Here is a 24,194-nt window from a genome sequence, read left to right on the forward strand (position 1 = left end):
TTTTGCATGTCCCAGAGGGCCATGTGCACTTAGGAGTGGGCAAACCACTCCTCCCCTGCTCTGCTCTGAGAGCAGACCAGCCCGCCTGCCTGCAAAGCAGCACAAACATAAAATGATAACTTAAAGGTATTATCATTTTATGTTTCTACTGTGTACGCCTTGCTTATAAGCAGTGGGGCGACGCTCCTTTGCAGTAGCGGAGGAGCCTCCACTGCTTCTTTGAAGAGCAGGGCAGTGCAAGTAGGTATGAAGTATGCAGGCTGCTGATACACCAAACTTGGAGAGGAGTTTTCGGTCTACCCTTTGTAACGTGATTATACTTGATCGGGGAGAGAGAGAGATGGGTGCACCTAGTCAAGCTAGCACCTTTTACTGCCCATTAAGAGAAAGCCCCCCAGTTACTTAGTCACTGTCCTTACTAAGTACACAGCAACAAGTGAACCTGGTTTTTCGGCACTTAAATTTCCCAACTCACTTGTTTACTGAATAACTAGGTTTTAAACGACCTTTAAAAATAGAGAAAAAGACTTCACTAATCTCATCATAGTCCTCTTCAAACTGTGCTCTCTGAAGGGGAAAAACTTGTTAACCTAGAAAACGTTGCCAGTTAGAATCTTTAACTCCTTCCGTGCTCATGACGGCTCCGCCCACACGGTGTTAATTCCCCGTCTGTGCAAGAGAATTAATCAGTGGGCAGAGTTCGGATGGCTCCTGGCCGTCATGAGCACACACCCACCGTGATTTATGACGGACCGGAGCCGTTCTGAGTACGGGATCGCCACGCCCAGCCCCACCCGCCCTCGCACTGCAGCGGAATTCGATCCGCGGCAAAGGGGTTAATAACAGAGGTATGTGCTGATGATTCTCACTGTTTACTGAAAAACAGGTGTCCACATAACCAAGGTCATCTGGGTGATCAGATGCTTATTTTGAGCAGGATTCATAGTCTGGCAATGGTCATGCAGTTTTTTGGCATTGTTCAGGCAACAAGAGTCCTCGATCTAGACAAGACGCGCTGGCAGTTGGGCTTTTTCCTCGGACTAGATCCTCAGGGTTCAGGGTCATGGAGGCTTTTGATACCACTCCTTCAAACAAGTCCTTATTCTGTTGTGACACCTTGTTGGTAGGCACCGCTCGGACAGAAGGGGAGAGATCCTTTGTCGCCACGGTTAAGCAATTCAGTTCAAGTTGATTAATTTACAGTGACTAGAAATTGCAGCTTAATGACTCCTCGGAAGAAAACAGAACTCTGAATTGTGGGGGACAGACAAGGGTCCATTAAACAGGACGGTATTAAAGGTTTTTCAGACTCCCTGCAGAGTACCTGTTACTGAGTTCAATTTAGAGACGTGCAGAAAATGTAAAAGCAACTGATCGACACAGACCTAGTCACCTGCTTCCACACAACCCTTGAAGCTGCCTCCAGTGTGGTTTGTGTTGTCATTTATAACAATCACAATCGGTACAAGAGGAACCCAAGGAGGTGATTATAGAGTATTTAATCTTGTCCACAAAAATGTTGAAAATATGTTTGGGCATCGAATCACAAAACCTGTCCATCTGAGATTGCCAAGTCTTTGCCCTAAAGTATACACTGGTTTACAGGTTTTTTATTTATTTTATTGGGGCCATTTATAAATTGCAGATCTGGCTCCAGAGATCAGTGGGTGGTATGACTGGCAGCAGGATATTAGCCAGCATGTAAGGATGAAGCGTAATGCTCTCATATTCACAATGAGTACTGAGGGAAATAAAGGTATAAAAACAGAGTGGGTTCCACAGCTTAACATCCCATGAAGATGAGGAGGAGAAATCAGCCTGGAATGGTAGGAAGGCAGTGATTTTTTTTTTAGGTCTTTACTGAATGTAACATGATGGGCGTTATGGTTTAATGTCTCACTACGACATTCAAAAGTATAATGAACATGTGGAACCTGGTTCCTTTAGTGTTGGTGCGTCCAGCATGATAAACAGATGAATGATGTTACAACGCACACATTTACAATGCATGCCTTTACAACGCATTCTTTTACATAGCATGCCATTACATTTCATTTTTCAGAAACTACCTTTATAACACATTCCATTACATCGCATTATACCTTTACAACGCATACCATTACAATGCATACCATTACATTGCATCTAAGGTAAGTGTTGGATAGTATAGGGGTAATAATTACTATTCTAACTCCAGTGAGTGCTACAGTAGGGTAAGTGTTGGATAGTGTAGGGGTACAAATTACTATTCCAACTCCAGTGAGTGCAACAGTAGGGTAAGTGTCGGATAGTGTAAGGGTACTATGCATTGTATGCGTTGTAATGACTTGCGATGTAAAGCCTGTGTTGTAGTGACATGCATTGTAATGACATGCGTTGTAGTGACATGCAATGTAATGGCTGCGTTATATTGACATGCGATGTAAAGGATGTTGCGATGTAATGACTGCTATGTAAAGGTAGTGCGATGTAATGACTGCGTTGTAAAGGTTATGTCCCTAAACAGATAGTCATTATCCACCCTGAGCACATCGATCCAGCCTCTTTTAAACAACCTTACAAAGACGCTGTATTATCTGGCAATGAGTAAAGTTCTTGACGCCCCAGTCATCAAAGAGACGACAGAAGACCTAGCCCTCACTGAAATCACTTCAGTGAAAGCTCTTGTGGCCACAGTCCTCAAACCAACCACACAATATCCTGCGCTTTCCGACCTCATCTTGGCGTTTAATCACTCAACTGCTCCCCCAAAAAATAATTGAATTAAAATGTAAACACCCGACTTACTGGATATGTGAATATGTGGCAAGCATGCTCTCCTCAGTCCACCTGAATTAAACGTGTTTCTTCGCTGTATGAAGAAGCTTCTATTAATTTCTTTGAGGTGGAGCGAGCAGAGTTGTTCCTTTGAGATAGGTTCGCCACCTTTGATGCTATAGAACTGGGCGCACTACACCCAAGATGATAAATGCCTTTATAGTTCTTGGCTACACCGTCCTAAAAATGGCTTATTCATTTTTCACAGGGTGTTTACGATGAGTTGTCCGATTAAATAAAAATGGCCTGAAATGTCTTGATCACTTCTTTCACTACTGCTCTTCAGTACCTAGTGCAGTAATCTGACCACATGCAGGTCAGAGTCACAGAAGACACCTGAAAGAATATCTACTGCCCCTACCATTCACGGGCGTCCATCTGAAAGCTTATCGTATAACTCAAGAACTCCTTCTTTCGCAACTGTAACCTCTTATATTCAAACTCAAGTAGGTTGACTCTCGAGGACTGTGCACAGTAACTCCTTATGTCCTGCACTTGGAATGTAAATCAGGAGGTGTTTCTTCAGGCGTCATCTAAATAACATAGTTGAAGCCCTCATCTTGACAACCAAATTGGGCTAGAATGAAATTGAATGGATCCTTGCGTCCACGGACAGTCTCTTGATTACCACAGTGACCTACAAAAGTATCAGTTACTTCGTGGGTTTCCCATCTGAGCGATTTCGTAATGCCCCAACAGAGATAACATTTCTTTCCAGCATTCCAGCGACATTAAGTGATATTAAGTGACAACATAGGTTCTTGAGAGACATCTGAATCTAGGCAGGTGATTATCCTAGATTCCTGCCATGGGTGTACACAAAATTCAAGCAGCAAGTTCTGCTGGACAGGTTTCTTGGACTCAGGCAAACCCAAGCCTCATACTTCTTTAATGAAGTGCTTTATACTGAGGAACATTTGCACAATCAAGCCTTTCTAGAAGAGAGCACTGCAAGACTGCATAGTCAATACCACCCTGTAAAAAACTGGGTCACTGGTTCAGTGGAAGATACCCTACTCAAGCAGTAACCCCAGTCCTCATCAGGGTGAAATCACAGGCATCCCCAAATTAGCCTTTGCTTAACCGTCTGGTAGTTTGGCACAAAAGAAGTCAAGCTTAATTTAGAGGGAATGTTCAAAATATTTATGTAGCACACAAACTGTTATAACGTGAAAACACAGCACAAGAAAAATCCCAGACCACTTTAGAGGAATAGAGTGTATTGTAATAAATGATATTACAACAAAATTACAAAACTCCTTTTAGTAGAACCGGACATATGTGGTTGTAAAGATTTAGGTAAAAAAAGTGCTTAAAAGCACAAAGCGCCAACTGTGGTTATCTTGTCCTGCCAAAGTCACCAGTGCAGGCCAACACCAATGGAGCGCGGGCCAGATATGGGGACCAAGTTAGCCCGCTGAATAAAGTACCTTAAATCTAGGTTTGCAAGATCCTGCGTTGAGGATGCATGCGTAACTGTGGTTCTAATGAGCTGCAGGCTGCAATGTGAGGCCCTGCATCAAGGATGCACCACACAGCAGCAATTGCGGGGAGCTACGGACCTGCCTTGCGAGGTCCTGTGTTGAGGATGTATCGTACAGCAGCAGTTAAGAGGAGCTGCGGGCCGGAAAAGTTGTTCCGATGAGCTGGGAGTCCTGCATTGGGGATGCTTCGCATAGTGGCTGGTCTAATGCGAAGCCACGAGGAAATGCGCTTCACTGCTTTGGTTGCTTTGACCAAAAGACCACAGCTGGGCTAGCAGAGCACCTTCAGGCCCAATTCCTAAGGTCCAGGACTCAGTTGGCACCACTTGGGTGATAGAACTCACATCAATCAGAGTCCAGGTGCAAGTTTTAGGGTGGTTGGAGCCTTTTCTGTCCCTGATGCTCGCATCAGGCGTCCAGATAATTTACCCTAGGAGTCACTCTGATGTTGTAAATATATTACGTGACAACTCCTCCACCTCATCCTGACAGAGATGGTCCATCCTACCAATACGTATTCCTCTTTTGTCTCATTGTCAGGAGCAATACACATAGACCAACTGCCAGCTACACTTAGTCATGTCACCCAGGATACAAGCTGCAGGCACCAAATAGTTGGCATACGAAAATGCCAACTTTCTAAAAGTGCCATTGTCAGAATTGTCATTTAAACTTTACAGTTAAAGATGGGTTTAAGTTTCAATTCTTTAGACACCAACCTTGATATTCCTGCCTGCTCCCAATTAAAAGTTATCACTTATTAAATGTAATAAGGTAACCCAATGTTATTGCATGAGAGAGGCAGGCCTTTCGGTAGTGAAAAACAAATTTAAGAATTTTCACTGCTAGGACTCCTGTAACTTAAAAGTACATGCACAACTTTTTAAGTTCACTGCACCGCGCCCTATGGGTGACTTATATGGGTTAAAAAGGAAGGTTTAGGCATGGAAAAAGGTTTTTTTTTTGCCAGGCCAAAATGGCAGTTTAAAATTTAACATATACGCTGCAATGGTAGGCATATTTAAAAGGTTACTTAAGTGCGTGGCCCAATGAGTGCTTCAGGCCCACTAGCCGCATTTAATTTGAAGACCCTGGGTACAGGTAGTGTAGTGTAGTTCCCTGGGGGAGAAGACAGAAGTGACGCTGTGTCCCCATAATTGAGAAAGCGGTCCAGTACCTGCTTTCAGGTGCGATATTTTGAAAGAAGAAACAGTTAGAAATATCTAATGTGGTTTTATATTTTTTGCGCACTGTGTTTTTCATCAGTAATAATATAATAATCCACATTTGTAAAGCGCGAACAATCACCCGTAAGGGTCTCTAGGCACTGGGGGCCGTCGAGAAGATTAAGCAAGCTATTGCCCACAGTCACATGGTGCTGTGCGAATCTGCCGCCGGCACCGGGGATCGAACCATGATCCCCAGATTCCGGAGTCAGTCGGCCTGGCCGCGGCACCACACCTCTTACTAGGCTGCCATCAGTGCTGCACTGTGTGCATTTTGTACTGCAAAGGTTTTGCAACAAGAGTTTAAATGTCTGTAATCCAAAACTAGACGATATGTATTGTCTGGTTTGGAGACAGGAAACAAAGGATTGTTCATTGACGAGGTGCATGTTTCAATCACCCCTTGGTATTCAAGTTGATCTAAGATCTCCCTGACCTGTTTTTTAGCCTCTTGCTTAACTGGATACTGCCTCTGAGCAGTTGGTTGATTTTTTAACTGGATTTTATCGTGAGGAGAATCCTCATCCCATCCTACATGATTTTTATATAGTGCTGCAGCCTGGACTACTGCCCATTTTCTGGCATAGGTGTATTTTAAATGAATTGGAATATGATTCGAGAAGGCTGGCATAATGATGTCTTTGCCATGTGGGCACTCCGTGACAAATTTTGGTGGCCAGTCTTTTTCAGCTAGAAGAATGTCATAACCCTTAGTTAGAGAGCTTCTCCCAAAAGAGTGCTCTTATTTTCCTAGTTATGTCCCCCTCCATCCAGAGCGTTACTTCATATAACTTATGGGGTACGCTAACCCTGGTATCAGCTGTTTCAACTTGAATGTACTCATTCAAGTCCACTGTCTCCAGATGATCCTTCAAGATTTTGCACGCTATGGTGACCTCTGCTGCGCTGTCCAGCATTGTCTGGGCCCACTCCCCGTTCTTGAGTTGTGTCCTCAAGATCCTCGGCATGTCTGATTTTTAGACCTGCTACCTTCTTCTTGGTGAATTGGGTTTTCTTATTTTTTGGAACTTGTTGATCGTCTTTGGACTTCACACGTTCTTCCTTGTGTTCTGACCGTCCTCTTCTTTCCGATTTCTGTGAGGAAGTCTGAAAGGTACGAGAGGAACGTGTATCAGTATCTTGATATCTATCTGGTTTTCTGAAAGTATCCCTATTCCTGAGGTTATACCTCTTTTCAGAGGGCTCCTTTTGAAGAGACCTACCTCTGGATTGAGAACGCTTCTCTTTAGGAAGTGTCTGTTTAGTGTTTTCCCACTTCTTTTTAGGAGTAGTGAGAGTGTTTTTAATAAAGACCTTTTCAGGACTTTCTGTTAGTTGGGGCTTAACTGGTTTCCCACCCAAACTATCTCTACCTAGTTCTTCATAGGATTTTTCAATTATTCTGGCCAGTTCATATGGTTGCTCAGTTACATCAAGTTCTTCTCATTTTTGGCGGATCGCCACGGATGCTGCTTCACCTTTAATATTAGCTAATATTATGGCTGAGACCTGTTTGAAATCTTTAAGTAATTTCATACCCATATTTAAAGCAGGCTCTGCCCCGTATTTATTTTGAATCTGTTTCAGGACGTCTGGTATTACCGCCATAGACGGAACACCATGCTTTTTTTGTAGATTGCAGCAAAGACTGTACCCCAAGTGTTGCAGTCCTCCAGGTGTGGTGCGATCCCCATTGGTAAACAGATTGTTAAAATTCTGTGTTTCTCATGAGGTGTACTGTCAGGAAATACTGCCTCGATTTGAGTAATTTTTTGAGCTATCCAGAATGGAATGTGTTCCCTTTTTGCGGGTAATTTACCGTTGACTGATTGTATAGTCTGTGGTGTAATTTTATTTGTGTTCCCCTGGTGAGGGGTGAGTAGTTGAATCCGTATAGGATGTTGGACTGTTAGAGTCCGCATGACATATTGAACCAATTGTCTGTGTATTTTGATTAATTGTTTTAGTTGAAATAATAGTTCTGGACCTGACATTTCTCCAATGTCAGGATGTGGTGTATAGCTGGCTAGTACCGGCCATGTTGCTCCTGGTCTACCTAGTGGACTGAGCCTGGTAATGTGATTTTGATGTTGTAGGGCGCCTTTAAACCAGAGCTGATGCTCTTGGTAAGTTATTGGAATTTCAATGTCCTCGAAAGGAACGTATTCCGTTGGATTATCCTCTACTTTGTAGAAGTGAAACACATGCGATACTGCATTTGCTTCAGGGAAGATTATCCATGAATAGAATACCTCTGTCTGCCGATATTCATGTGCCTCTATGAAAAAATTACCCTACCACCTCTTGATGATAGGCCATTTTGTAGAAGCTTTATACCGATGGTTTTCCTTAAGTTTTCTGGGATGATTATAGCATCCGCGTCGGTTTCTTGGAAACCTGTAATGTTTAAACCTGGTTGGTCTGCAGCTGCAGCTCTACCGGTTCTTGTCGATCTACCGGTCTCGGTGTCACTATACGACATTTTGTTGACTGAAAGTTTGCAGAGCAAGTTTCAAGGAAACAAAGATAAGGTGCACAATATTTTGGAACACTATCCTTCAACGTTGAATCAAACCAAAAACTAATACATAGGATTTTTCGTCCTACTCAGTTATGGTGGATATTTTATCCTTTTACCCTCTCCAGACGTCTATTGGAGTATTTTACGGGAAAAAGGGTCTCTGTGAAAAGCACGACTGAGTTACTCTAGTATCTAGCGTTAAATTAGTGTCTTACAAAACTTTGGGCGCCATGTAGTGTAGTTCCTATATATTTCCAATAGGCTCTGCGCATTGGAATAATATATCCTTTAGATGTGACGTAGGACTTAGGTTGACTAGGTCTCTATCGAATATATTAAACTTAATTGTGAGTGCCAGCTAGCTCAGAGGTCACTAGAAACTTTCTCGAATAAACAAGAAGGGATTAGTTTCTGACAACCGCATAAACATGACAACTTTGTTTCCCCAAGATAAAACGTATCTTCAGAGTCGTGGAAACAATAGATAGATATTTCACTCAGTCAATCGTGCACGCTTCGTTCGTTCAGAGGTGCAGAGAAATGGAGAGATGGGCGTTTTCAAAAAAGTATTTATTGAACAGTCTTCTTTCTCATGCAGAAGAAATGAACTGCTACAATCGTAATACTGGCTGTAAAGTATAATTCGTACAGCAAGAAGAGTATTATAAAATAGTACTGTAAAAGCATGGTATGGTTTCTAAGCCATGAAATATATACATAAATAACAAAGACTAAAAGTACTCAACTGGTGCTTCTAAAATACGCCTACCCCGATGTACCTAACCTAAGTCTAGTATGAGGGAAGAAGTAAGTGTGGTGTAGCATAGGTTTAGTTTCTTTGCCAAGAATCTATCCAAGATTTCTCTTAGGGTCTAATCAGCTCCGTATCTTGGTTTAGAATGAAGGAGGTCTGGTATTTCTGTCTCGGGACTCGATTTCCCAATACCCCGCGAGGGGAGCTGGGAAACACTGGATCTGGATTCTCAGCGAGAGAAAGGCAGCCTCTTTGTCAGTGCCTCAGCTGGAGGGTTGGCTTCCTTCGGCACTTGCTGTAGCGAGCTGCGTCGGGCAAGTAGATAGTCGAACTGCTCCAAACCACTGTGTGTTTGCTAGGGCATGTGTGGACATATGTATACCTTGAAGGTCCCTGTTTTGACGTTAAGTCGGACATAATAACGTCACCAAAGAACCCCAAGGGAATGGTAGTTCTTTAAAAACGCCATGATTTCTTGGACAAATCAATATTCAAGAAAAGGGATATCCCTGACTGCTTAAGTCGAGTTTTCCAAGAAATCGTTGTGGCTTTTTGGAACTAGTGGAAGTAGCCATGCCTGTATTTGGACTGGATGGCTTATGTCTAAATATGGTTATGATTTCTATGCCTATATAAGGACATGAATCAGTAAATTACACTAGGGTCCTAAAAGGCTATACAACAGTAGCACCACTTTACTAGACATACAACTAAATGAAATGTGCCAGTGTGGTGTAAGCCAATGTTACCATGTTTTAGGGAGTGAGCACACACACTTTAGCACTGGTCAGCAGTGGCTACTTGCGCAGAGTCATAAGGCCACAAAAACGAGATTAGCAAAAATGGAGGAGTAAGACACAAAGTTTGGTAGAAGACCACGCTATAGCTGGCAGGTCTAACATACCCTGTTCAGTGATTCTTTGCGCCCCAAAACTTAATCTCACAAAAGAGATGTACATTTCCTGGCTATATACCTGCGCTCTCCCAGCTATTAATTACCTAAGAGCTGCTCTGAAGCCCAAGGTGAGGATGAGGGCAGCACTGCTATAATAATATATACTACACAGCAGGTTCTCTCGCTTCACTACTCACTGAATGACCTGCAGCCCAATGTGAGGGTGAAACGAGTGCAGCAGTGCTGTTATAACATGTTAAGTACAGTGTGTTCTCTCACTTGGTTTACTGGTTGAATGCCATTGAGTCTGGTTGCTGGGGGAAACGGCCACTACAACGCGGCCGTTTCAACGAAAACCTTAACCACGCATGCATTACAACGCATGCGTGGTTACAACTAAAGCCTTTACCACGCATACGTTTACTACGAGGTACGTAGTAAAAGCATGTGTGGTAAAGGGTACAAATAAAAAAAGGGGGGTGGGGGGGGGCTTTCCCCCCAATAAAAACACTAACCTTTAGTTGAGATGTGCAGGCAATCGGCATCGCAGACGAAGGAAACAGACGTTTTTTATTTACTACGTATGACGTCACCACGGAAAAATACGTGGAGAAGGATAAGCGTGAAAATAGCATTCCGTTGTAACGCATGCGTGGTAAAGGCATGCGTTACAACGGAATTCGTTGTAAGAACATACAACCATTGCTGGTTGTCACATGGCATTGAGTTTCCAATGTAATTTATCTCACAGTGACAGTGGGTAGGGGGAATTGAAGCAAGGCTCTTGTTTTGCTCTCTCATTCGGTTTCCCTAGCACTCAGGAGCTTATTCTGCACTCCAAGTCAGTGCAATGGTAGTTTTGGGTTGAACACACATAGCTTTTTGTATGTTGCGGCCCATATTCCACTCATCAGCCAACACCCAACACATCTTTCCCACTGCAGTATATGCAGATGTAATATGTTAATTCTTGATTGGTGTGGAGCGACCGCCTGCAATTGAGTGACAGTAGAGGGTTGATATAAAACAGCTTCTTGAAGGAGGAGACAGGCAGGGTGTGGTGCAGCACCACGGACAATCTTGTGTAACAGCTCCCTACAAATTAGACCGGGCCCACGGACTGGGGGCATGCCCATGTAAGCTGTAAAGAGCTTTACAAGTACAGCCTTGGAAGCCCGACCATCACTTTGAGGAAATCAATCAATCAATAACGGATCTAATGTAGTGAGAGACTTAAAACTAAGTGGAGCAGTTGACAGGGCCTGTCTAGAATCAGAAAGCATTTTACACTGTAATACACAGAGGATTCACGCCAGCAAGTAGCCTCACTGTGGTTCAACACTGGTTTACTGAGTTTTGAATCTGCTAATAGCCAGCAGACTAAGAGTAGACATGGAATTATAGGTGAACCAGGGACCAGCATAAGGAGTACTAGCGCCAGTTTTTTCTAGTGACCTTATTGGTGACATACTGGGAGGCGGGGGGCTTTCCACTTTGCAGATGACATCAACATCTGAAGAACAGATGAAGGTGTTGAGAATGCTAAATAAATGAGGAGAGAGTTATGAAAACTCGAAGAGTGTTCCAAAAGTTGGTAACCACGGTTCAGTGCAGGCGAGTGATAGTTTGTGTTTTAGATAAAAATACCCAGGGGTAGTTTAAGAACAGGAACAAGGTAGTCATGGTAAAACCAGAGAATGTTGTTCTGGTTATCCCAACACTTTCAAAGTTATAAGGAAATGTAGCAAAGCAGTGCAGAGGTTTAACCCCTCGTCATTACCATGACGAGCTCAGCTCGTCATGAGCCACGGTGCTCATGACGAGCTGCGCTCGTCATGGCCTGTGGAACGCTCGCACGCTGGGCTAATTCCCCTGCTGTGCTGAGTGTTCCATTAAACAGGCGTGGTCGTGACGAGCTGAGCTCGTCATGAGCAGCGTCCCCCCAGCACAGCAGGGGAATAGCCCCAGCAGCCATGGGGTTAAGGAAGTTTTGAGGTGCACATGTGGAGAGGTGAGCAGCAGAAAAGGAAAAGCAATGCTACAGCTGCATAAATAATTAGTAGGGTCTCTCTTGGTGTGTTGTGTCTGGTTTTGAAGGACTCATCTGAATCACTGTCTGGTTCTAGAGGCCAACAGCAACTCTCTCATGTGGTAAAACTACATGAGATTAGAGTAGCCACCTTACTTCAAGTCATCACAGACACTGTCACCAATTCTGGGATTCCCGTGACAACCTGAAGCGCTCTGGATGCTGTAGTCCTGGGTTGCTCCCATTGAACTAATTAGACTAAGATATGAGATTTTTTAGGTTAAAGCCACATGACTGGAAACAGTGTTGGTAATGGCATGGAGTAAGGTGGCCTTCCTCCATGAAGTGTATGAGAACGCTTCATGGAACCTGGTACTCCAGATCCTGCTGAGGGCAGCTACTTATAAGAGTACTACGCAAGGGTCAAATCTCTCCAGAGATCCTAGGTATCAGCATGGCGTAGATGAGAGTGGAAGTCCATCCAAAACTTCTCCAAGCATATAAACAAATCAACTTTTAGCAACTAATATATTTATGAACCACATTCAATACACACTATAGGCTGGTTGCAGTATTTGTATTTTAAATTTGCATAGATCCATTTATAAGCTTGCGGAGAAACAGGTTGCTTGCCTGTAGTGTCATGTTATTTTATGCTATCACTGTATTTTATTGTACTGTTTATGTAGGACTTAATACTATATATGGGGCACAGAAGCACTTGCCTATGTGGACAGAAAGCAACGCTGGGTAGGGTACGTGGTTGGAAGGGTGTTGCCTTTTTTTTTTTTTGTCTATGTGCGGAGTGTTTTTATTTCGAGTGTGATGACCACTGAAGTGCCACTATCTTGCTATGCAACACAGAAATTAGCAGTGTGGTGAATGAGGAGGTAATAGAGACATGCAGATTATGGTTTTCAGAAAGCTGGCAGCTTTGAGCAGCTCAGCTGGCCCCTTTTTGTGGTATTTCTTGATAATAGTCTACTTAGCTGGTTACTGCACTGGGTTGTCAAACTGATATTTTGTTTGAAGTTTTTGGTCCTGAGCAGATATAGTTGGAGAGAGAAGTGGTGGGATATCTGCTAGGGTGGGCTTTGTTGCTAATATTAGATATCTGAGTGCCATCGTCAGATGTAAAGAAGTAGTCATAGTGTGTAGCTGGTTGGTACCTACAGTCATGGACTATATCAGAGTCCTCCCATTGGCCAGTGGTACGTGACAGATCTCTTCAGTCATTCCATGCTTGTTCAGTTGGTGATTGCTGGTTAATGGCTGGGCTTATTAGCTGTTATAGATTAACTTGTTCCTCAGAATGTCTCTGTGCAGCGCTTAGCCATCCACTTGTTTCTTTTCATCAGTTTCAAATTGTGTTTGTTCATGGATGTTCGTGTAGGAAGACCCCCCTGTGATCTTGACGAGTGTGTCCCAGTTTCATACATTTGAATCAAGACCCTCTACTCACTGCACAAAGCCGTGCATGGCACACCTACCTCCTCAATCTATCCATCTTATACCCCCGGACCAAAACCCCAAAGGTCGGCATCCCAACGCCGTCTCTCATTGCTCTCTTTAAGATTGAAAAAGTTTGGGGGTGGTCTCTTCACTAACAAGGCTCCTGTCTCTTGACGTCTTGTACTTGTGCCATGAAACCAAATCAGATCATTTGTAAACATTTGAAGACCCACCTCTTCCATCAAGACTTTGAACCTGAATGACCTCTATTTGAGACTGCAATGCCCCACCCGGTCTCTCCAGCGTTCCAAAAACTGAAAATGAATAATATAAAAGCACCCACATTGGAATAACATCAGTTCCTGAGTATGGACTAGACATTTTAGTAATCACTTACATAAAATATTTATTGTACATTACCAAGTACTACATGGTCTGGCAGTGCATGTTGATGAGGGAGCAAGTTAACCATTTCTCGGCTGTGAACTGCGTCCATGTAATAAGATGTATCGAATCAATCCACCAGCAGCCGTTACATTGGCAGCCATTTTGGATGTCACTGTGTACACTAATTTATGTTACAAAACATAGATTTTGTTTCCACGCTTGTATAGCAGTGATGTAGTCAATGTCTCTCTTTTTACTGGTCATTTCTTCCCATTGTAATTTTGTTGTTATTTGTTATGTGGCCCTCTGTCTTGGGATGATAGCGGAGACATTCACTTAGTGGAAATTGGCTCCATCTTTGTTAATCAAGTGCCAGGATTTACTTCAGTTACACAAGGTCAACCTTTTGTAAACCTGGTACCTGTTTTTCAACTTTACTAATTTGGTTATAACTTATGATTGACAGAACTGACCACCCCAGCATATCCCCCCACCCCCCAACGTCTTCTAGATGCACATGATCTCAGGCCTGTACTATATGTTTGTTGGTTTCTATCTACTTTTGGTACTCGAGCCCTACCCCACACCCTCATCCAGATCGGTACCCCGCCCTTACTGTAACCTGCATCTTTGATCGTACCCGATACTGTTACCAAGGGCTTTCAGTGGGCCGGGTCCTGGCAGGTCTCATACCCAGTGGTAAATAAAAATGACTTTGAAACAGGTCCTTCCGGGTCCCTTTATTCATGTCCTTAACTTTACAGGCAAAAACAATGGCAGGATTTCCAACAATGACTGTAATAACCCTTAGGCTTAGAGCAATCAATATTAGTCATGACTGAGGGCTGTAGTGTTCAGTCTTAGGGTTCATCATAGTGCCTGTCCCTGGGGAAGAGGGTGTTCAGGCTACATGTTCATCCAATTCTTGACCTCTTTGCAGAGTATATAGAGCGATGGCCACATATGTGCCAGTTGTAATGACCATTTACTGTGAAGAAGGTTGGCATACACAGCAGTTCAAAAGTAAAAGAAAATGGAGAGAGGGAGTGTTACTGTGTGGCAAAGGGGTGCATGCTGAAGAACCGAATGTGTAACTGTCTCAGATTTTCTGAATTGGGACATTTTCAATTGCAATTATTCACACCCATGTCATTGTTTTTTGTGACTCCGTTATCTACTAGTGCTAACAGCATTGGACAAGTCAATAGGTCGGGCTTGTTTTTAGGCGCATGTGTTGTGTTCTGGGCCTGGGTGCAGTAACAGAAGCTCACAGAGGCACACCAGTGCTGGTCTGGTGGCCTGCTGTGCCGGTCCCAGGATGCTAGTTCACGTGTTTAAGCCACCCCCTTAGTTACATAAGTCACATTTCTCGGAAAAGATTCCTAGTTATGCATCTTTGGCCAACTTGCTATTGACGTCCCTCTCTTCAATGCATTCAACACACTTACAGCACTGCTATTAACCTGGCACTCACCTTTCACCCTAAACTTGAACCTACCCCTAACCGCTTTCCTGTGTTTTCGAAGTTACTTCCCACCTTACGAATAGTTTAATGGCTATTCATTTGCAAACCATTTGGTTTGAACGACATTTAAAAGAAACCAAATAATAAATGGTACATCTTGGAAAATTACCACGCCGGTGGAGTGAGTTCGTGCACCGGGGTCGCGGGGCCGCGCAGGGCCAGTGTCTGCCCTCGGGCAGCCGCGCTTTCTGGTAATTTTCCGTTGGTGGCGCGAGGAGCCGGACACCCACGTTTCCTCAATCTTCCCGGATTAGCGTGCGGTGTCGCCGCGCCGGTCAGCTGGCGGCTTTCAAAGGTGTTTTTTTTCTTTCGCTGTACTGTTGTGCACCCCGCTTCCTTTCACTAATTGGTTTAAATGTAAGGTGCAGGGCTAATGACACTCACGGCAGACAGGAGGCGCGCGGCCAGCAGATCACGCTTATAGCATCCCACCACAGAGGATGTGCCTAGCAAACATACACTGCACAATAACTGATGTTTATATAGCTTTCCCACCGCAAATGTACAGGTCATCATCACGTAATTAAAAACACAATTTAATGTTTCTTGGTTTATCTACCTGTTAATGATGAAAGGATGAGTTGGCCTTGCTAGCATTTTAACTTGTGACCTTGCGATTACATCACAAGGGCACTCATAGTACAGACGTGTAAATTATTACACGTCACAGTTCAGGGGCCTACACGCAGCTTTGCCAGTGAACCTTACCAGGTGACCCCACATGCTGTTTCACCACTGCGACCTTTCCAGATCACCCTGCCAGTACACTCCAGCCCCGCCGTGCAGCTCCCCAAGCTGTGGGAGTGCTGGCACCCTGCACAGCCTCAGTCAGCCTGTACCCCATCGGCTGCACCCCAGCACTTGGTCGGCACAGCTCTGCCGGGACACCTCAGTCATGACTGTCAAGGCCCAGGCCAGCACTGTGAACCAGACACAGCTGTGCCACTGCACCTGCTGCACTCCTTGCTATTCCAGGTCCCTCATGCACCTTAGTCCACCCGTGGCACCCCCGTTCCATCTCTGGGACCGTCATATTGTGCAGTCAGTACTACTCAGTCAGTGCATCTCTGTCCCAACAGTGCCTCGGTTCCCCCTAGGGCCGCCCAGGCACAGCTCAGTCAATACACATCCGCCCACCGGCACTCATCTTATTCCAACTGGCACTCATCTTATTCCAACTGGCACTCATCTTATTCCAACTGGCACTCATCTTATTCCAACTGGCACCCATCTTATTACAACCGGCACCCATCTTATTACAACCGGCACTCCTCTTATCCCAACCGGCACTCCTCTTATTCCAACCGGCACTCCTCTTATTCCAACCGGCACCCATCCTATTCCAACCGGCACTCATCTTATTCCAACCGGCACCCATCTTATTACAACCGACACCCATCTTATTACAACCGGCACCCATCTTATTCCAACCGGCACTCCTCTTATTCCAACCGGCACCCATCCTATTCTAACCGGCACTCATCTTATTCCAACCGGCACCCATCTTATTCCAACCGGCACTCATCTTATTCCAACCGACACTCATCTTATTCCAACAGGCACCCATCTTATTACAACCGACACCCATCTTATTACAACCGGCACTCCTTTTATTCCAACCGGCACCCATCCTATTCCAACCGGCACTCATCTTATTCCAACCGGCACCCATCTTATTACAACCGGCACTCCTCTTATTACAACCGGCACTCCTCTTATTCCAACCGGCACCCATCCTATACCAACCGGCACCCATCCTATACCAACCGGCACTCATCTTATTCCAACCAGCACTCACCTTATTCCAACCGGCACTCACCTTATTCCAACCGGCACTCACCTTATTCCAACCGGCACTCATCTTATTCCAACCGGCACTCATCTAATTCCAACCGGCACTCATCTTATTCCAACCGGCACTCATCTTATTTCAACCGGCACTCATCTTATTTCAACCGGCACTCATCTTATTCCAACCGGCACCCATCCTATTCCATCCAATAAACCAAGGGGACCCCTGAAGGCTGCTATAGGTGGAGATGCAGGGGAAAGGAACAATATACCTGTACTTAATCAATAAGTGCTTGTAAAGTCACTGAGAAAATACATCTCCCTCCCAGGAGAAAATAGATCAACAAACCAACATGGGATGTAAATAGATGAATATGTTTTAATCAATATTCATAAATAAACAATTCATACATTTCACTACATATGATAACAAAACAAACACCATAGAAAAAGAAAAATGGTCCCCCACAAAAGATAGACATTCACACAATCACTCCAACTCATACTCATTCAATCACATACGTCCTGATCCTATCGGGATCCATTCATTCATGCCAAGTAAAAAATCAAAAAATTACAAAAAGGCGAAGACCTATTAGTCTAAATGGGATGAAAGACAAGAAACTGAGAGATCCTACTGGGTACAATATTATATCGTCTCGCTGATGGATAGCAGTCCCGGCTATACAAAAGAAAACAAACAAACTGTATATTATCACATAGTATATTTTACAATAATAAACACTGAGGGGTTTCTTCCTCAAAGTGATGTGACAATAGAGACGATGAAAAAACAAACAATTCAGATAGGCTTCGCCAAGTTATTGTCGTTGTGCCCATCCTATTCCAACCGGCACTCATCCTATTCCAACCGGCACTCATCTTATTCCAACCGGCACCCATCCTATTCCAACCGGCACTCATCTCATTCCAACTGGCACTCATCTTATTCCAACCGGCACCCATCTTATTCCAGCATTAGACAGCCTTTCCATTCTCCTCAGTCCCGTCCCCACCGCACACCACCCTCGCGGTGTCTCATGAACTGCATCACTTTTTTTATAGTGGGTTTTGTACACAATGCCTACTTTTTTGTAACTCTGTTGTTGTGTTCTAAGACTTTACCACCCTGCCTCATTGAAACTATTCACTGTCCCATTTGGCGCTCAGTAAACTCTTACCAGATGCTTAATGCCTAATATTTAGCAACTTGTTCTTGGGAAATAATTTTATTTTAGGACGTTATGTTTCTGTGTATACCATTTTATCTTTCATACTCACTTTATATTTTTCTTTATTCGTTGTTTGGTTTAACCTTTTAATCTTATTTACAAAGATTTTAGTTTTTTTAAATGGTGTTTGTTGTTTCTTGTATTCCTTTCTGTTTTTCTTCTTTTTTCCTCGGTCATTCCTTCTCTTTAGCTTCTTCTCTTCATATTTCTCTTAATTTCCTTCTCATTCTTTCATTTTATGAATCTTTTGTTCACAGCTTGTATTCAGTTTGTCCTCCTTGCCGTTTAGTTCTCGTTTCTCTTTATTGCTTCCATTGTTTTGTTTAATTTGTTTCCCTTTCTGTTAGTCGTTTTATTTAATTTCTGTAACGGTTTTGGTCTTTCATTTCCCTCATATTAGTCTTATTTTTTATTCATTTATTTTTATATCTTTCTTTTCCTTTTTACTCTTTTTTTTCTGTTTATTTTTCATTTTCAATTTTCTTTCTTTGTGGTCTTATTTCCTTCTGCATTTCTCTTTCAGTGCCCTTTCTGTTTTTTAATTCTTTTATTTCGCTTACTTTTAATTTAACGTCCTTCGTTCTCCTCCTTTTGTTTTCCTTCTTACCTAAGCCTCTTTTTCCATTTCACTTCCTATATCTTTTCTTCTTTCCTTCCATTTCTTGTGGTTTGCTTTGGTTTTCTCCCCTTCTTTGTTTTCTGTTTTTTCTTCCATTGTTTCGTAATTTTTATTTAGCCTTAGGGTGATGATGTAGTCTCGCCTTTTTTTACCTAAACATCTGCATGCACAGATGTCCTGTACACGTGGACTTTCTAAAAATGTCTATTGTAAACTGTGCTATCTAGGGCTTCACAAGGCTTCCTTGAAAATGTTGCAGAGAATTCAAACTTTTTGGTCAGAGTCGTTAGATTGAAGAAAACTGATCATGTATCACAAGCCCACATTTGTGAATGAAATACTTGCTTTTAAAGCTTTATGTTTGTTTGTTTCTTGTTTTCTGCTCTGTCACCCATTCAGAAGCCTGCATTTAAACTCTAAGTTGCTATTTGTAGTTCCTCCGGTAAAGAGGAGTAAGGTTGGAGGTTGTTAACTGTATTCTTTTAGGACCTTAACGTTAGAATAAGCTTCATCTGGGGATTAAATCTATTAAGTCCTACTGCTCTTGAGAAAGGCTTTAACGACCTTTCTATTCTGCTAATTGTTAGCTGCTATTGCTTTTGTCCTTGGCTGTTAGTCTCTTTTTCTTGAGAGCCAAGACGACTTTCAGGGTGAACGTTGCGCTGACTAGGAATCCAATCCATTCCGACCCATTCAATTCTTTTTTTTGTTTTCAGTCTACTACACTAGCGTTTTATTTTGTTGTCTGTTTTTCTGTCTTGCATATTGTTTTCTACCGTTAGCTTCATTTGGAGGCTAGTTTTCTACTCTTTGTTAATTTGTCCTGCCATTCTGTCTTAAATTTGCTATATTTCAGTTTTTTTTGTTCTCTTAATTTTTAACTTTGTCTATGCCTCGTTCTTGCCCTTTATGTTTTATTTTTGTACTTCATTTCATATTTTACGTTGTGTTTCTTTTCATTTATTTATTTTTCTGTTGCTTCTGTTTGTTCCTTGATTTATGCTTGTTTTCTCTCCCACCTTTTATTTTTTGATGTTATTTCTCAATCCATTTTCTTTCTTTGGCTTTTTTTTTCCACAAATGCTCTAAATGTTTCTGAATTTATAGTTGAGTAGCTGTGCCCTGAGTCAGAGGTATTACGCTTCAAACCGGCTGAAGGTTTGAAAGCTTCTCACTTGATTGCCTTCAGAATTCTAGTTGCCATAACAACTTTGATATTTCTTTACATTATTTTTAGACCTTCTGTTTCCATAGTAATAAAATTCAGCATTCTAAAAGCTACTTGTGTTTGTGTTTTTTTCTGTTTAGGTTGCACAGCTTTCTTTAGATGACATGGGTCTTTTATGAAAAATGTGCTGCAGTTTCGCGAGGAAATGTTTGAAGAATGTGTTCATTCACGCCAGCGTTTTAGCTTCTGTGTTTCTATGCACTGTCCACAAGCCCACCCCCTGCCACTTCCAAAGTAAAGTGCGAAATTGAAGAAGTATTTTCGAGAGTGTGGGTTGTAGTGCGGGTTGTGTCTCCTGAAGCATGTGTAAGAATGTGGAGGAATATCCAGTGAAAAGTACATGCAGTTAGGGGCTATGTTGCCCTCAAACTATCTCGCTGACCCAGGTATTGCAGATTTGCTTGTCGAACGCACCTTATTGCTTGGTCAGTTTATTGCGTGTGTGCCTCCTCACTTGGGCCTGCTTTGGCGTTCCTTCTTGTCTGAATAATAGGACATTTTGAAGATGAACAGTGAATGCTCTGTGTGTGCCCACAGCTTCTTTTACTTTGGAATCACCCGTGATTAATTTAAGTTGGAAATACTTGCGCCTACTTGCATGCCCACCCATGTTTCCGCCATCTCTGGAGCTTGGAGATCCATTGATGAATTTGTCTTGTTCACCACTGGGGTCACTGTGAGTCACTGGAATCGGTGCTTAATTTGTGTCAGCGGATGTAGGTGGTTGGCGCCGGTACTCGTTTTTAAGTTTCGCCTAAAATGAGCTGTTGCTTGCAAGACCTTTTGTTTGCTTACAGGGGGCATAGAGGCCCCCATTGCTTACCATTGGTTGGCTTCATTGTCACTCTCTTTTGCATACTTATTCGTCAACTCCTGTAGTCTTCCTTCCTCTTCATGTATTTGTCCATCCCCTGAAATATGGACGCATTACTTGGGTCCTTCCATTGCTCTCATTTCAGGCACTTCTTTTTTTCTTTTTGGTTAAGCACTCTGCAAGTGCATGTTATTCAGTTGTCTCCCTTGTGTACTTTTCCCCCCAGTCCCATCTGTTGTCTGTGTGCTTGCCCCAGCCCACCATTCTCAGTGGGCTTGACCCCTTGCCCTCCCGACCACCCTTCGTTGTCTGTCTGCTTGCCGCCAGCTTCTCATGCTGACCCTCTGTTTACTGTGTGGTTGCCCCTGCCCTTCCTTCCACTCTCTGTTTTTCTGTGTGCTTTTCCCGGTAAACATAGTTTACAACGATGTTGATACATCGCATACCGTTACAACGACTTGCTGTAGGGGGCAGAAGGTGTTGGATTTTAAAACCAACACCTTCCCTACTGTTGCACAGACTGGAGTTGGAATAGTAAATGATACTATTCCGAAATCCAGTACCCCCCCTATAGCAAGTCGTTGTAACGACTTGCGTTGTAATGGTATGTGATGTAACAACGCGATCGTTGTAATGACTGCGTTATAATGGTATGCGTTGTAACATGGCGTATTTGCTTTTCCCTGGTTTTCACACCCACTATCCATGCACTTGCCCAGCTCTTTCCATCCATTCTCTGTTGTCCGTGTATTGCCCCTGCTGCTTACCTCCAACACCTCGTGTGTACCCTCTGTTGTCTGTGTGGTTGACCCTGCCCTTCAAAACCACTCTCCGTTGTCTGTGTGCTTGCACCAGTCCCCCCACTTTCCGTTGTCTGTTTGTTTGCACTTGCCACCCCAACCTCTCTCCGTTGTCCGTCTTCTTGCCCCCAGCCTGTCCTGCCAACACTTCACTGTCCTTTTGCTTGGCCCCCCGCATACCCTTTGTTGTCCGTCTGCTTGCCCTCAGCCCCTCCCGCCCACCCTCCGTTATCTGTGTGAAACCCCATCCCCTCTCGCCTGTCCCTTTATCTTCGTCTCTCCCTCTGTGTTTCCACAGGGGAGCAAACCACTTAAAAAAAAAATAGAACATACGCTACAACTCATCAAAATAAAAATGCAATAGCACTGGCCATGTCATAGGGCTGTTTCTGTTTTTTATTAGTTTTAGTCATGCTGCACAACAGTTGTGCTGCTGTACAGCATGGCTAGAACTAAACATTGAGGAAGGCAATTGCTCTTGTAGGCTAGACCTTTTGGCTTTGTCAGTGCTTGTTGGAGCCTAGACTTGTTTTTCATCATCGGACTTTGACCCAGCGCGAGCGAGGCAAAAAAAGAACAAGCATTTACAATGCAATGGTTTCGCCTTTGGAAAAGTTAGAGCTATTGGCATTGTAAATTACAAATTTTTTATTTATGTGTTGGTTTTGAAAACAGATAAATAAATGGCATTGTCAATTACATTGCCATTATCTTAATCTCTCGCAAATGTGAGACCTATTGTACCCTATGGACGAGCTCAGCAGACAGCAATTACTACCACACACACACACACCCAGAGCCACACATACACACCCAGAGCCACACACACACACCCAGAGCCACACACACACACCCAGAGCCAGCCACACACACACCCAGAGCCAGCCACACACACACACCCAGAGCCAGCCACACACACACCCAGAGCCAGCCAGACACACACACACACACACACCCAGAGCCACACACACAGCCACACACATACACAACCAGAGCCACACACATACACAACCAGAGCCACACACATACACAACCAGAGCCACACACATACACAACCAGAGCCACACACATACACAACCAGAGCCACACACACACACACACACCCAGAGACACACACACACACCCAGAGCCACACACACACCCACCCAGAGCCACACACACACACCCACCCAGAGCCACACACACCCACCCAGAGCCACACACACCCACCCAGAGCCACACACACCCACCCAGAGCCGCACACACACTCAGGAGAGCAAGCACAGCGAGGGGGCAGGGAAGCAAGCACAGTGAGGGGGCAGGGAAGCAAGCACAGCGAGGGGGCAGGGAAGCAAGCACAGCGAGGGGGCAGGGGAGCAAGCACAGCCAGGGGAAGGGGAAGCAAGCACAGCGAGGGGGCAGGGAAGCAAGCACAGCCAGGGGAAGGGGAACCAGGGGAAGGGGAGCCAGGGGAAGGGGGAGCAAGCACAGCCAGGGGGCGGGGAAGCAAGCACAGCCAGGGGGCAGGGGAGCAAGCAAAACCAGGGGAAGGGGAACCAGGGGAAGGGGGAGCAAGCACAGCCAGGGGGCGGGGAACCCAGCACAGCCAGGGGGCAGGGAATCAAGTTTCCTTCTTTGTTCACTTGCCTCTCCAAAGATAGTTATAGCAAGCAGATAATGCTTACCCCAGGGTTTGGTAGGGGGATTACAGCTCAGATCCAGCATAATACAGTGTGGTCAAATCTATTACTCCAGGGGATTAAATTAGAGGACAGTATGGAATGAAACCCTCAAAATGAGTCCACAACTCACTGTGCACACCATGTACCTGCTTCACTTCCTTTACACCCAACTTCCAACCCCTGCATCCATTCACCGGCCCTCGGTCACACCACAGACTATTGTTTTGGCCCCTGGGAATATGTTTTCCAGTACCCATGCTTTAATTGGACTCAATTAGACCGGTGCTTCTTAAGATCGGGAGAATGAAATGTGTGGGCCCTACCCTAATTTCATCATTAGGACCACGTCAGGAGCATGCGGTTAACTCTTGCAGTCTTCTCGTTTGCAATTCTCATTTAATTCCCAAATATTTGTGTCAGCTACCTATCTGCTTCCAGTGAGATGGTGGAAGGGGAGCTGCAGGTCTTCTCCACAGTTGCATTTTATCTGCTTTCAGTTTCAAACATGGACCTGTGAGTTGGGCCATGTTAAATGTGCTCCCATGTTGTTTCCTGTGAACTGTATGTGCATTCATTCAGATTTTCAACAGCACGGATTTTAAGCACCTGCTGGCAGCATGTGGGCGCTTTAAAAGAAGAGCACATTAAGAAAATGGAATGAACCAGAAAACCCTCAATAAAGGTTGGAGGCTGCTCGGAGTAAAGATGTAGGTTTCAAGCAGGGATTAATCGGCTTTTTATAATTCCATGGATAGCAAAATGGATGCCAACTGCATTACCTGTAGAAAGTATGCAAGAAAACACACCAGAAGACCCCTTTCTAGTATAAACAGAGCCAATTAGCCTTCCAGCTAGGTTACTGTTTTAAAACGCCATTACCAGCATTTATACTTTCATGATTATGAATTTGCCACATTTGCCACATAATCCATCATCTGATGCATAATCTGCAGATTTTA

At 43.9% G+C, this 24,194-nt stretch overlaps 1 protein-coding gene across 2 annotated transcripts in view; it reads left to right on the forward strand.

Annotated features, from left to right (window-relative positions):
* RABGAP1L (RAB GTPase activating protein 1 like) overlaps window positions 1–24,194 on the forward strand; it is a 1,373,174-nt gene that overhangs the window by 577,376 nt on the left and 771,604 nt on the right. The gene's annotated exons all lie outside the window — the stretch shown is intronic.

This window comes from Lissotriton helveticus, chromosome 1_1 (assembly GCF_964261635.1).
Source record: "Lissotriton helveticus chromosome 1_1, aLisHel1.1, whole genome shotgun sequence".
Lineage (NCBI taxonomy): Eukaryota > Metazoa > Chordata > Amphibia > Caudata > Salamandridae > Lissotriton > Lissotriton helveticus.